At 42.9% G+C, this 13,328-nt stretch overlaps 1 pseudogene; it reads left to right on the top strand.

Annotated features, from left to right (window-relative positions):
• The first annotated feature begins 2,364 nt into the window (after nucleotides 1-2,364).
• Nucleotides 2,365-2,458, top strand: LOC114672886 (U6 spliceosomal RNA; annotated as a pseudogene).
• The last annotated feature ends 10,870 nt before the right edge of the window (nucleotides 2,459-13,328 follow it).

Below are 13,328 nucleotides of genomic sequence, written 5' to 3'. Positions count from 1 at the left end.
GTGAATGTAAAAAGGCAGGATGCTTGTGAAATGGCATAACCTGGATACTGAACTCAGGCAAACCCTGAGAAAAATGCACTGGTGTCCTTGGAGAGGTGCTGGGTCCAAGTGAGAGTGAAGGAAAGTCTGTGACCTGCACAAGTCACGCCATTGTCACATCTCCAACAATAAAACCAAATCACCAATTGGCCTCGATGCCAAAGATCATAGTGATGATCATAATGATCTCCCTTTAAAAGCAGATGAGTTCCCCAAGTTTAGGAAAGAGGAGGGTGTGGTGGGGTGCTTCCCATAGCTCTGGGGTACAAAGCTGCACTTTCTACAGTGAACCTTGACCGCAAGATTGAAAACCATCTACTTGAGGTTTGTTTTTAGTCTTCTTAGGAGACATGGAAAAGAAGTTTGAAGGGTCTAAATAATCTATGATGTTCTCTTCAACTCAAAGCATTTAACTAAGTACCTAATAGTGCCTGCTATTACTTACTTAAGGATTACCTGATTCTAGAAACGGTGCTAAGCATATCACAGGTAACACACTCACTTACTAAACAGCGGAAGTAACAGAGTATAAGAATTAAGTAGCAAAAGACTGTAGGATTGGCATCTATATTTCCTTTTCAACAAGAACTATGTCTTATATGTCTTTGCATCCTTGGGCGAGCACTGGGCACACAATGGGCACGCCACAATATTAAACAATCTAAAGCTATAACTATCTCAAGCAGTGAGAAATTTTCCAAAGAGAAGAAAGCGTTTCAATTTTTTCAGTAAGTTAGCATTTATTTTTAGTAATGTAATTATACCCCCCAAAAGTTATATCCCCTGTATATGATTCTGTTTGCTTTAAGTATGACATTTCAGAATACAAAAACCCAAGCCTGGGCCTGTTCTAGAAGAGGTTTACCTCCTTGGTGAGAGTGGATTTACAAAACTCTCCCAGAGCAGAAACAGTTCCCAAAGTAATCCACAGAGCATCAGTTCTGCAGGCCACTAGGTCATGTGCATAATCAGCAACGGCATTAAAGTGGATCTGTGGTCAAACCAAAGTAGGGGATGCTGGACTAAGAAAGGGTAAACCAGTTTCTTTGCAGGAACACATATTAGAACCCTGACTGCACTACATACCTTGTAAACCTCCCTCAAAGTGCATATGGGCTGTGGCATTTCTCAAGTCCACTTTTGCATGGAACTGCTTCTTCATGATATGTCTTCAGAAGCAACCGTTTACTGAACCCTCCTGCCTACCCATGTCTTCAGTGGTTTTCTTTTGGTTCTGCTTTTCCTCCTTGCCATCAATTTTTAGTAGGTGAGACTCTTCTTCTGTCTGTGGTCTAGAACATTAGGAGAAGAGGCAAGAAACCAGGTTCCAGAATCATAACTTCTAGATCACCAGTTGCTCCTGGTGGAGCTAAGAAATGCCTTCAAAGCTACTTGGAACTATGGGTAAAGGTGAAAGGATAATTAAGGCAAAGAAAAAAGAAGGCAGGGGGATACAAGAGAAGAGGAAGGCAGAGAAAAAAATAAAAAGACAACACAAGAAGAAATACGTGGTCAGAAGGGATGCAAAACCACAATTAACACTCCACCTTCCATTTTAACATGAAAACCTCAGAGATGAGTCAAATTCCAACCATCAAGGAGGTAGTATTCCTGCAGGAGCAGCGGACCGGTGATCTGAAGAGCAGCCTTTTTCTGTGTCCTCAGCCTCTTACCCTCGTTAGCCAAGGGAAGTTATCCAAGCACACAGCAAATCTTTGCCATCACTCTGATGTACTCTTAATGTTTCTCACCATTAGGGTTTCTGCAATTTTGAATGCATAATATACTGTCTACTAAAATTCTTTGATCTTAACAAAAACAAAAGCACACAAATGTTGAGTGGTGGGCAGAGACCATCTCTATTTGGCTTAGAATCACAGATTCACAGATGTTCAGAGACTTAGAGACTTTAGAGGCAAGGTTGTTTTGGTGACTGTCTTGCAAGTAGCCCACAGAGATATGTGTTTCTATAAACCTTGCTCTTTTTCAGAAGTTCATTAAAGGTAAACCACCCAAGTCACCTGTTCACTGTGGCTTCCTGTCAGGAGGGACCATTTAGATAACTTCTTGGAGCCTGTCAACTCTTACTGCACTAACAGTATCAGATGCAAGCTGGGGAATTTGGAATGCTATCTGCAATAGTGACATCTGGTGGCTTCTACGTTCTGCTGCACCTCCTTAAGGCAGGAAAGCAAGCCTGGCTTTTAAGCAGTATTTGTGAAAACGTTAAAAAATTACATGAGTTCTGGAAAAGGACTTCAGAAATGGTATCATTTAACAATCTCCACTTGAATGCTTATGTTGCTCACTATATTAAAAATTATGGTGTTTCAGCAGCACACATACTAAAATTTTGAAAAGTACAGAGATTAGCATGTGCAAGGATGACATACAAATTTGTGAAATGTTTCATATTTTAAAATTTATATTTGTACATTTTTTATTTATTTATTTATTTATTTTTTGAGATGGAGTCTCGCTCTGTCACCCAGGCTGGAGCGCAGTGGCCGGATCTGAGCTCACTGCAAGCTCCACCTCCCAGGTTTAGGCCATTCTCCTGCCTCAGCCTCCGAAGTAGCTGGGACTACAGGTGCCTGCCACCTCGCCTGGCTAGTTTTTTGTATTTTTTTTGGTAGAGACGGGGTTTCACAGTGTTAGCCAGGATGGTCTCGATCTCCTGACCTCATGATCCGCCCGTCTCGGCCTCCCAAAGTGCTGGGATTACAGGCTTGAGCCACCGCACCCGGCCTATATTTGTACATTTTTTTGAGACAGGGTCTCACTTCTGTCACCCAGGCTGGAGTGTAGTGGTGCGATCATGGCTCACTGCAGCCTCAACTTCCTGTGTTCAAGCAATTCTCGTGCCTCAGCCTCCCGAGTAACTGGGACTACAGGTGTGTGCCACCACGCCTGGCTAATTTTTGTATTTTTTGGTAGGGACAGGGTCCCACTATGTTGCCCAGGCTGGTCTCAAACTCCCGGGCTCAAGCAATCCTCCTGCCTTGGCCTCCCAAAGTGCTGGGATTACAGGTGTGAACCACCACACCTGGCTTATGTAATTATTTTTAGAAAAGATAAAAAGAAAAAATTATGATGAAAGAACTATTATGATATGAATCCTTGTTTCTAAAGGAGAAGCAGTTAGAGAAATATTGAATTATTTGGATTGCAAAGGGTCTTGCATGTCTCTGAGTGGGGTTTTGAGTTGGTTTTCCACGTCTGCTCTGTGGTGTCCCTCATCCACACACCTGATAAACGAGTGATGAGCCAGGTAACCCCACCCTGTATCCCCTGCACCATGATTTTAAACATGAAATGAACAATATTCTCTTTTAAGAATTCTGAAATTGGAAGAATCAAAGATATTGTCATTTATCTAGGGAATTGAAGGTGGAAGTATCCCATGAGGTAGTGGAGTAACAAAAATGGACCCTGTACAAGATAAAGTTTTGAAGAAGCAAGAATCTATGAAGACACAAAGCTGACCAGACAAGAGAAGAACGGAATAAACGTGCAAAGACAGGCCACGAAGCATGAAGGAAAAATAGGGAAATCAATGGAGAGGGAGGCAGACAGTGACGCAGTGGGGCTTGATCCTGGGGCTACCTTGGTTGCTGCCCTTTCTTGGGCTTAATTGCTCTTTAATTTAAAAAAAAAATGTCCCAGAGGACACTTGAGTGATTTCCTAGACATAAAAAGAGCCTTGACTACTCCTAATTAAAAGATGAAGTTTTGTCACAAATCTGAATTTCACTTTTCATACTGCACTAATTCCTAAGTACTCATTGCCTGCTTTCTCTATTTATTGTCAGTGCCCAACAGCCCCGACAGAGGGGGCTTCTTGCTTGAAACTATATTAGACATGTTGCTTCCACATTTATGCATTACAGGCTTGGCCACCTGAGAAAAACATAACCTGTGGACTCCTTTGTCTTTTACTCTTCAGCTCTGCACAGGTGCCCAATTCAGTTCTGCACAGTGCTAGCTTAGAGTCAAACTTGACGTGTTCAACTCAGCTTACCCATCATCCCCACTCATCCTGCCAACCCACTCACCCCCTGTATTGCCAACTTTCTTCCAGGAACCTGTGCCAGAAAACTGGGAGTCATTCTAGGCCCTCTCTCACACTCCAGATCAAATTTGGTGTCACTAAATTTGTTTAACTTAAAATTGCAGAGGCATAATCTTAGCCATCAACTTGCTTTGTGTAATTTCCTTATGCATTGCTTCATTCCTTTGGTCTAACTTAGAAATGCATCTTAAAGAGTAAACACATTAAATCTAATCAACTCTGTTACCATTGTTGACAGTCAACACCAATGGGTGTTTTTTCCTATTGTAAACTGGTTTGGCTATAAGTCAAAATTGTTTTAGTCCTGAGTCAACACTTACTTATCCAACAAATACTTTGACTAAATAATGTGTGTTGGGCACTCTGCTGGACAGGATAGAAATGTGATTAACTTAAATAACTCATGTTTTGAAAACACATGCTTTCAAATTAACTGTAAATAAACGATATGCATACTGTAATACACAGATGGAAAATATCAGGTAACAGAGGAAAAAATAGGGAGTCTTACCCAAGGAATACAGATGTGAAAACGATATGAACCTAGTCAAATAAATATCACAAAACAAAATGTAAGGAATATAATTGTGCCAACTGTTAAGAAATAAGGAAAAAATCATAATACACAATTTACGTACAACTAATATGTGACTACATTCAAGTAAACATCACTTCCAAGCTTTTTTCGTGCCACCTCATAAAAACAGGAGCAAAACAGGAACAAGATGAGATCTGGCTTTCCCAGGAGTAAGGTGGTATGGCCATTAAAGTACGGTGGTAAGGCCAATAAAAAAATTCTCAAAATTCTTCCATCACCAGGACAGGAGGCAGAATGGATGGAGCATGTGCTGAGCTGGCCTCAGGTGCTATACCCCTACCCCTACCCCCACCCCACCCTCACCCTAGCCTGGTCTCATGCCAAACTGTTTCAGATGTTCATATGCCCATCATAATAATGAACAGAGAATTTAGCAACCTTGCATAAGGATGGAGGTGTACAAGAAAAACCTTACCCACTGACAAAGGTAAAACACATCACTTGAGAATCTTCTCATGGATTAGAACCACAGGGGACAAATTGCCACTGCTAAGCCATATTTTCCTGGTTGGACAGTTTTGTGTGAAAATGGACAGCAAGGCCGGGCGCAGTGGCTCAAGCCTGTAATCCCAGCACTTTGGGAGGCTGAGATGGGCGGATCACGAGGTCAGAAGATCGAGACCATCCTGGCTAACCTGGTGAAACCCCGTCTCTATTAAAAAATACAAAAAAACTAGCCGGGCGTGGTGGCGGGCGCCTGTGGTCCCAGCTGCTCGGGAGGCTGAGGCAGGAGAATGGCGTGAACCCGGGAGGCGGAGCTTGCAGTGAGCTGAGATCACGCCACTGCACTCCAGCCTGGGCGACAGAGCGAGACTCCGTCTCCAAAAAAAAAAAGAAAAAGAAAATGGACAGCAAGGCAAAAGGACACAAAGAACACAGTGTTTTGCACCAGGAGTGTTTTCTGAGAGGAACAGACAACTTACTGACCTCCACATTCTCTCGCCAGGCTCAAGGGCACCTCGGTAGGAGGGTGGCTCCCTCCTTCCTCTTCCAACAGGCCCAACATGGCGGGTTCTTTACCTGTTCCAAGATCGCAGTTTCCAGAACAACATCAAAAGCACTAATTTAAAATCTGTCTTCTTTCTAAAAGAAAACTCAGGAGGTAAGGAGAGGCAAGGCCTCAAAATCCTCCCTTATTTGGAATACTAAATTGCACCTGAGGCATACTCAATTGTGACTTTCTCTCCCACCTTTGGAGATCTTACTCCTCTGGAGTGGGAAGATGGCGACTCACATAGTAATATGGAATTTGAATAGAAAATAAATTGTGCAGAATCTCACGTATGATGTCCTAAAAGTGTCCAAAATGATGTCATTAAAAAGGCAGGGACGGGGACTGCAATTAGATGGATGAGGAAGAGAGAGTTGAGAAAACAGATTAACGATGCCTTTGACACAATCAGCCTGTGAGGAATACTGGTTTCTATGACAACCAAACCACTTAACCTCAATTAACGAAGCTGTTCAAAAAGAAAAACTTGAAAGATGGGAAGGGGAAAAGCCAGCGGATCCTCTTTGGGGGAATGAAGTAGCCTGTCCCCTCAGCGCCTGTGAGACAAGCGCGAATTAACTACATATCCGCAGGGCGCGCATCCTCTTACGCTCTCCAGTTCCCAGTAATTAGTATTCAGAAGCAGCCCAAAGATGTTGAGAAATTGCAACTCATTAGCGCGGTTTTCTGACAGAACAGCCTTATTATCCTGATTGCGCTTTAACTAAACAGCACGGACAAGGATTAGACAAAAGGCTACCTCTTGCTTTTCCCAAACTTAGTGTTGCTGTTCACACACACCAAGTTCCCAGCATATTCTAGGAACCCCTTTCTGATAATTTGGCAGGCCAGGCTGGATTCTGGACTTTTGTTTGTAGCAGAGAATAATTGTTGTTAGAATGAAACAACCAGGCCGTTCACGATAAAACAATGTTAAAATCAAATAACAAAAAATTTATTTATGCACAATTTAACGTCCTCCATGTAACCAAGGGAATTGAATTTTCCGGAGTCTCTCTTAAGTCAATGGAGAACTATCTTCATATTTTCCTGGGTCTGAGATGGGTTTGTCTGGGTTGCAATGGGCATGAATAAAGTAACTCTAACAGAAAGGAGGTGGGGGGAACAGCAGAGGGGTTCATCTTTCTTAGCATGTCATCCATAACCAATTCCTACACCGCTCCCTCACCTTCTACAAAGCCTGAAGGTGGTAGGAAATGGAGACTTTGATTGGACTGCCTCTTGATTGTTTCTGATAAAAATATATCTAGTTATTTATATTCTACTATCAACACAAATGGGAGGGAAAAAATAGAAACCCTAACAATATCAAGAGCATTGCCAGTTTTAGCATTTTGTATAGGTGTTTCTTGCTGGTTTTATTAGAAAAAAAAGTAAGTATTATAAGGAGAAATTAATTTACAACAAACCCTTGTTAACAGATGCTAAATTTTGTAAAAAACGAATAATACATTGGTGGTGTAAACAAATAAAACCAGTTTCCATCAAGCTAAATTTTAATAAATCAATCTAAAAGGCAAAAACATGCACCTTGGAATTTTTTTAAAAATATAAATAGACACTCACATCTACATAGGAATATCTCCTGTTTCACAACTTTGTTGTAAATTTTGACTCATATTTTGCCTCCGGAGCTGGGGATGAAAACAAATGAGCCTGACTATAAATAGGAGCACTGACAGTCCAACAGAAGAGTATCTCATCGTTTAAACTTTGTCTTTTACTTTTCAAATGCTAGTGATGATGGGCTGGGTGCAGTGACTCAAGCCTGCAATCCCAGCACTTTGGGAGGCCAAGGCCAGCGAATCACTTGAGGTCAGGAGTTCAAGACCAGCCTGGCCAACATGGTGAAACCCCATCTCTAATAAAAATACAAAAATTAGCTGGGCGTGGTGGTGGGCACCTGTAATTCCAGCTACTCAGGAGGCTGAGACACGAGAATCACTTGAACCCAGAAGACAGAGATTGCAGTGAGCCAAGATCATGATACTGTACTCCAGCTTGGGCAAAAGAGCAAGACTCATCTCAAAAATATAAAAATTAAAAAGTTGGCCGGGCGCGGTGGCTCAAGCCTGTAATCCCAGCACTTTGGGAGGCCGAGACGGGCGGATCACGAGGTCAGGAGATCGAGACCATCCTGGCTGACACGGTGAAACCCCGTCTCCACTAAAAAATACAAAAAAAAACTAGCCAGGCGAGGTGGCGGGCACCTGTAGTCCCAGCTACTCGGGAGGCTGAGGCAGGAGAATGGTGTGAACCCGAGAGGAGGAGCTTGCAGTGAGCTGAGATCCGGCCACTGCACTCCAGCCTGGGTGGCAGAGCGAGACTCCGTCTCAAAAAAAAATAAATAAATAAATAAATAAATAAAAATTAAAAATAAAAATAAAAAAGTTAATGATGATGCATATTTCTTCCTTCATGAATTGCCTATGTCCATTTTTCCTGCTAGAGTTTTAGAATTTTTCTTACACTACTGAGATTTTGAAACAGAAAAACTATTAACATTATTCTTGCCATATTTATGAAAAATACCATCCTATATTGTTACTTCTAAATTTTATGATGTTTTAGCATGCAAAAGTTTTCTTTCTTTTTTTTTTTTTTTTGTAGTAAAATATGCTAACATTTTCCTTTGAGGTTTTACCTATTACTTTTATCCTTAGAAACTTCACAGTCTGGCCAGGTGCAGTGGCTCATGCCTATAATCCCAACACTATGGGAGGCCGATGTGGGTGGATCACTTGGACCCAGGAGTTGGAGACCAGCCTGAGCAACATGGTGAAACCCCATCTCTATAAAAACAACAACAAAACAACAACAAAATAAGTTAGCTGGGCATGGTGGTGCACACCTGTAGTCCCAGCTATTCAAGAAGCTAAGGTCAGAGGATTACTAGAGCCTGGGAGGCAGAGGTTGCAGTGAGCTGAGATCTTGCCATTGCACTCCAGCCTGGGTGAAAGAGCGAGACCTTGTCTAAAAAAAAAAAAAAAGAAAGAAAGAAAGACTGAGAGAGAAAGAAAGAGAAAACAAAGAAATTTCACCATCCTCAGAGCAGCTCAATATTCATGTACATTTAACGTAAAGATTTATGGCTCTAACTTGACATGATTATCTGCATAATCAATTTTTCCAATACTTTTTTTTTTTTTTTTTGAGACTGTATCTCACTCTGTCATCAGGCTGGAGTGCAGTGGCATAATCTAGGCTCACTGCACCTCCCAGGTTTAAGTGGTTCTCCCGCCTCAGCCTCCCGAGTATCTGGGATTATAGGTGCATGCCACGACACCTAGCTAATTTTTGTATTTTTGGAAGAGACAAGGTTTCACCATGTTGGCTAGTCTGGTCTTGATCTCCTGACCTCATGATCTGCCTGCCTTGGCCTCCCAAAGCACTAGGATTACAGGCGTGAGCCACTGAGCCCAGCCCAATACTTTTTTATTGAGCTATAAATAGGCACAACGTAAAATTTACCATAATTTTTTTTTTTTTTTTGAGACGAAGTCCACTCTGTCATCCAGGCTGGAGTGCGGTGGCACGATCTTAGCTCACTGCAACCTCCACCTCCTGGGTTCAAGCGAGTCTCCTCTCTCAGCCTCCCAAGTACCTAAGATTACAGGCGCCCGCCACCACGCCTGGCTAATTTTTTGTATTTTTAATAGAGACAGGGTGTCGTCATATTGGCCAGGCTGGTCTTGAAATCCTGACCTCAAGTGAGCTACCTGCCTCAGCCTCCCAATGTGCTGAGATTACAGGTGTGAGCCACTGTGCCCAGCTCATCAAATTTTCAAGTGTTACCATTTAATGACTTGTTGTAGATTAACACAAAGTTGTGCAACTATCACCACTATCAAATCCCAGAATATTTTTCGTCATCCCCAAAAGAAACCCTATATCTATTAGGAGTCACTCCCCACTCCACTCTCCCCTCATCTCCTGGCAACCACTAAGCTACTTCCATCTATTCTGGGAATTTCCTATTAATGGAATAATTTATGCGGTCTTTCACATCTGGCTTCTTTCATTTAGCATGTTGTCAAAATTCATCCATGTAGCAGCATGAATCAGAACCTCCTGACTTTTTTTGGCTAATATCCCAATATGTTAGTACACTGTATTTTATTATCCATGTATCAGTTGATGGACATTTAAACATTCATGTACAAGTTTCTGTGTGGATGTACATCTTTAACTCTCTTGGGCATCTACCTAGGAGTGAAACTCCAATACTTTTTGTTTAATAATGCCTTTCCCAGTGATTTATGATTTCTTCTTTATCATACATTAAATTCCTGGTTTCAGGGCTTTCCCATCTGTTCTGCTGTCCTGTCACTTCTTTTGCAAATACAAGACCTTTCCAAATTTTAGTAGATGTATGTTTTATTTGCTCATAGGGCAAGACACCTCTAACTTTCCTACACTTGATCTTAGCCAAAAGGCCAAAAAGCAATGACACCTCTAACTTTCCTTTCTTAAACTCTCTTATTGCTGCTTATTCTTCACTCTCAACTTTAGAATCTACTTGTCATGCTGCTGGTATTTTGATTGAAGATGGGAAATTGATTTGGAAAAAATTGATATATTTGCAATATTTTGGCTTTCTATCCACAGATATGGTCTCTGTTGTTTTATTCAAATCTTCTACTATGCCTCCCACTAAATTTTGTGACCTTCCTCATATAAGACTCACCCGTTTTTTGTTAAGGAATAACTAGATACTCTAACCTCTGAGGGGGTGACAGCTGGACTCAACTGATGAGAAGAAGTGAACCAAGCACAGACTTGAAGGAAGTCAACTCCAGGCACAGCAAAGGATGAGTGCAAAGACTATGAGGTGAGCTCAGTTGGCAGGAATAGGGAGAAGGAGTGTGGTTGGGACAAAGTGATCAAGGAAGAATAGAAGAAGTTGAAGTTGGACTTAGGCAGGCCCAGATCAAATAGAGCCTTAGAGGCCATATAAGGAGCTTAGATTTTTGTCTTATGCAGATTGAAACCTATGGGAGAGTTTAAAGCAGGCACTGACATGGTCTTGCTTCAGGGCAACTACCCCTGGTCTAGCTAGGAAGTTGCCCTCTTAATGTGATCATGTGGCTTCCTGACCTGTGGCCAGTGCCAAGACCTAACAGACAGACAGGAACTTGAGAGAGTTAGAAGAAGTCAGTCCATAAATACCTCTGAGTGGCTCACCAGGATCGCTACCCCCACAAGCCACACACTCATTGTGCTAGAGGCTGGTCCTGAACTCACCAGCACCACCAAAGGGAACTGGAGGTCCCAGGGAAAGGCAACCCTTCATTCCCCATCTACCTTCACATGCCTACAAAAAAGCCCACGTGATGACTGTAGCCATGAACACTTCTGGAGAGAAAGTAGCAGGCAAATACCTTCCTCCCACCAGCCTGCCCACCCTTCTCCCTCAACGCTGCTACCAGAAAGTGTTGTGGGACAGGGATTTCCGATACCAAGGAAGGTGCCAAGAGTCACCGAACCACCCACAAATCTTAAGGGGATTGTCATGGCCTCTTAGTCACCCAGCTGGAAGCTGCTATTTTCCTGGTAGGAATTGCCTCCCCCTCTACCCCTGCCATCGTGCCAGATGTTCAGGTTGCCCAAATATGTCTGCCCTGGTGGACTACTTCAGGCACCCCTGCCCAGGAACATTCCTGGAGGCCACACCTGGAACCTACTTGACCAACACTTCTAATGATTTTGTAAGCTCCTAATTTCCTGTATTAAATTCTTTTCTTCTTCAAGTACCTAGAGTGATTTCTGTTGAACACTGACTAATATTCAAATAGCAGCACCAACACTCTGCCATGAGAGATGCGGCATGAGTTCATGTCCTCAGCAATCTCCATCATCTTCCACTCAGTCTATTCACCTTGCTCTGTGAAACCATTCTGCCCAGCCACTGTCCTGCTGAGGAAACTGCCTCCACTTGCAACCTTCCCCTCTCTATGCTAAGGTTTAGTCCCGTGTTAAACCCATAAGAATCTTTTAGATTTCTCTCTTCTGTCTATTCTATGTGACCCTCCCAGAAGGCAACACAGCCTGAGGTCCCCCAGCAGAGGCAAGTCCAGAAAAGGTCTTCTGACACCAGCAATCCGTGGGTTCATTCAACACATACTGAAGGTCCATGTTTTGCCAAGGCTGTCTGCAAGAGACCACAAAAGTTCTGAAAGTCCCTGAATCAGCAAATGACTGATATAAAGGTAATCCTGTAGGGTACCAAAAGGTAGCCAAATTGTCCTTTCCAATCAACTTTCCATTGACATTTGAAAAAGGAAAAGAGGGCTGGGCACAGTGGCTCATACCTGTAATCCCAGCACTTTGGGATGTCAAGGTGGGCAGATCATGAGGTTAGGAGTTCGAGACAAGCCTGGCCAACATGGCAAAACCCCGTCTTTACTAGGGATACAAAAATTAGCTGGGCATGGTGGTGGGTGCCTGTAATCCCAGCTACTCAGGAGGCTGAGGCAGGAGAATCACTTGAACCCAGGAGGCGGAGGTTGCAGTGAACTGAGATCGTGCCATTGCACTCCAGCCTGGGTTACAAGAGCAAGACCCCATCTCAAAAAAAAAAAAAAAAAAAAAAAAGGAAAGAGGACGTCAGTGTTTTGCCCCTGCTGCAGCATGCCAAGTTGTCTGGAGACAGAAAGCTTAGCAAAGTGGATTGAGGCACCTGCCTGAGCCTGCTGCTCCTGCAGCTCCAAAACCAAACGGCAGACTTTCAGTGGAGCAGCCCCTTCCCCTGGATGAACTTCACACAGGTGGAAGACAAGGTGGGAAAGTGGGAAAGCTCATTCGATCTTGAAACAATCAGAATATTTCTGCATAAGGCAAAGAAACTCGTCCTCTGTGTGCTATGTGTGCATACAAGAACACACACACATATATACACTGCATTGGTAGTCTTGGGGGAAAGCAATCTCTTGTGGCGCCTTGGAACTTCAAGCAAATACTACCTGGTGCTGTGGATTTTGCCCTTTGACCAACAGACTATCTTCTGAATTGGCTCAAGTCTACGTAGGGTTTAGTATTCACAAAAAATATCAAAGATACTTTATTGATTAAAGTGCAATGAGTGGAATGTCATTGAATTATTAGTGAAACTGGCTTTTTTGGTACTTTTTTTGTATTGTTCTGCTCCAATAAAGCCTAGCCACTCTACATAAGTGCCCTGCCTACCCTCAGTCATCCTCACTCAGAAAAGGACCCCTTCTCTGGCCTTCCCCTGGGGCATCTGGAAATAACAGACTCTGGTCCATGCTGTTACATGATCTGCCCAAAATCCCACCAGCAGCACTGTTGTGCCTCCTGAGCAGATGGGGCTGACAGTGCCCACCTCTGAGGTTTGCAGCATGACAGCCACCCTCCCCAGACAGATCTCCACAATGCAGTTCTTGGCCTTGAAGCATGAGTGCTGGGACCTTAATTCCTTCCTTTTTCCCTTTCCGCACTCAGTCAAGGGGTGGAGGTAAATGGCTATGAAGCTTGTTTTATTGAACTTGTATCTAATAAGCTGGGTTCTCTGAATTAGGCCTACTCAGAAAAGAAGTTTTAGATCTATGCCCACTGGAAATGTACAGAAAATGTTGCATGAGGGCCTT

The sequence above is a fragment of the Macaca mulatta genome, chromosome 15 (genome assembly GCF_049350105.2).
Source record: "Macaca mulatta isolate MMU2019108-1 chromosome 15, T2T-MMU8v2.0, whole genome shotgun sequence".
Taxonomy (NCBI): domain Eukaryota; kingdom Metazoa; phylum Chordata; class Mammalia; order Primates; family Cercopithecidae; genus Macaca; species Macaca mulatta.
Note: the sequence above shows the minus strand (reverse complement) of the source record. Positions and strands in the feature narration are given on the sequence as shown.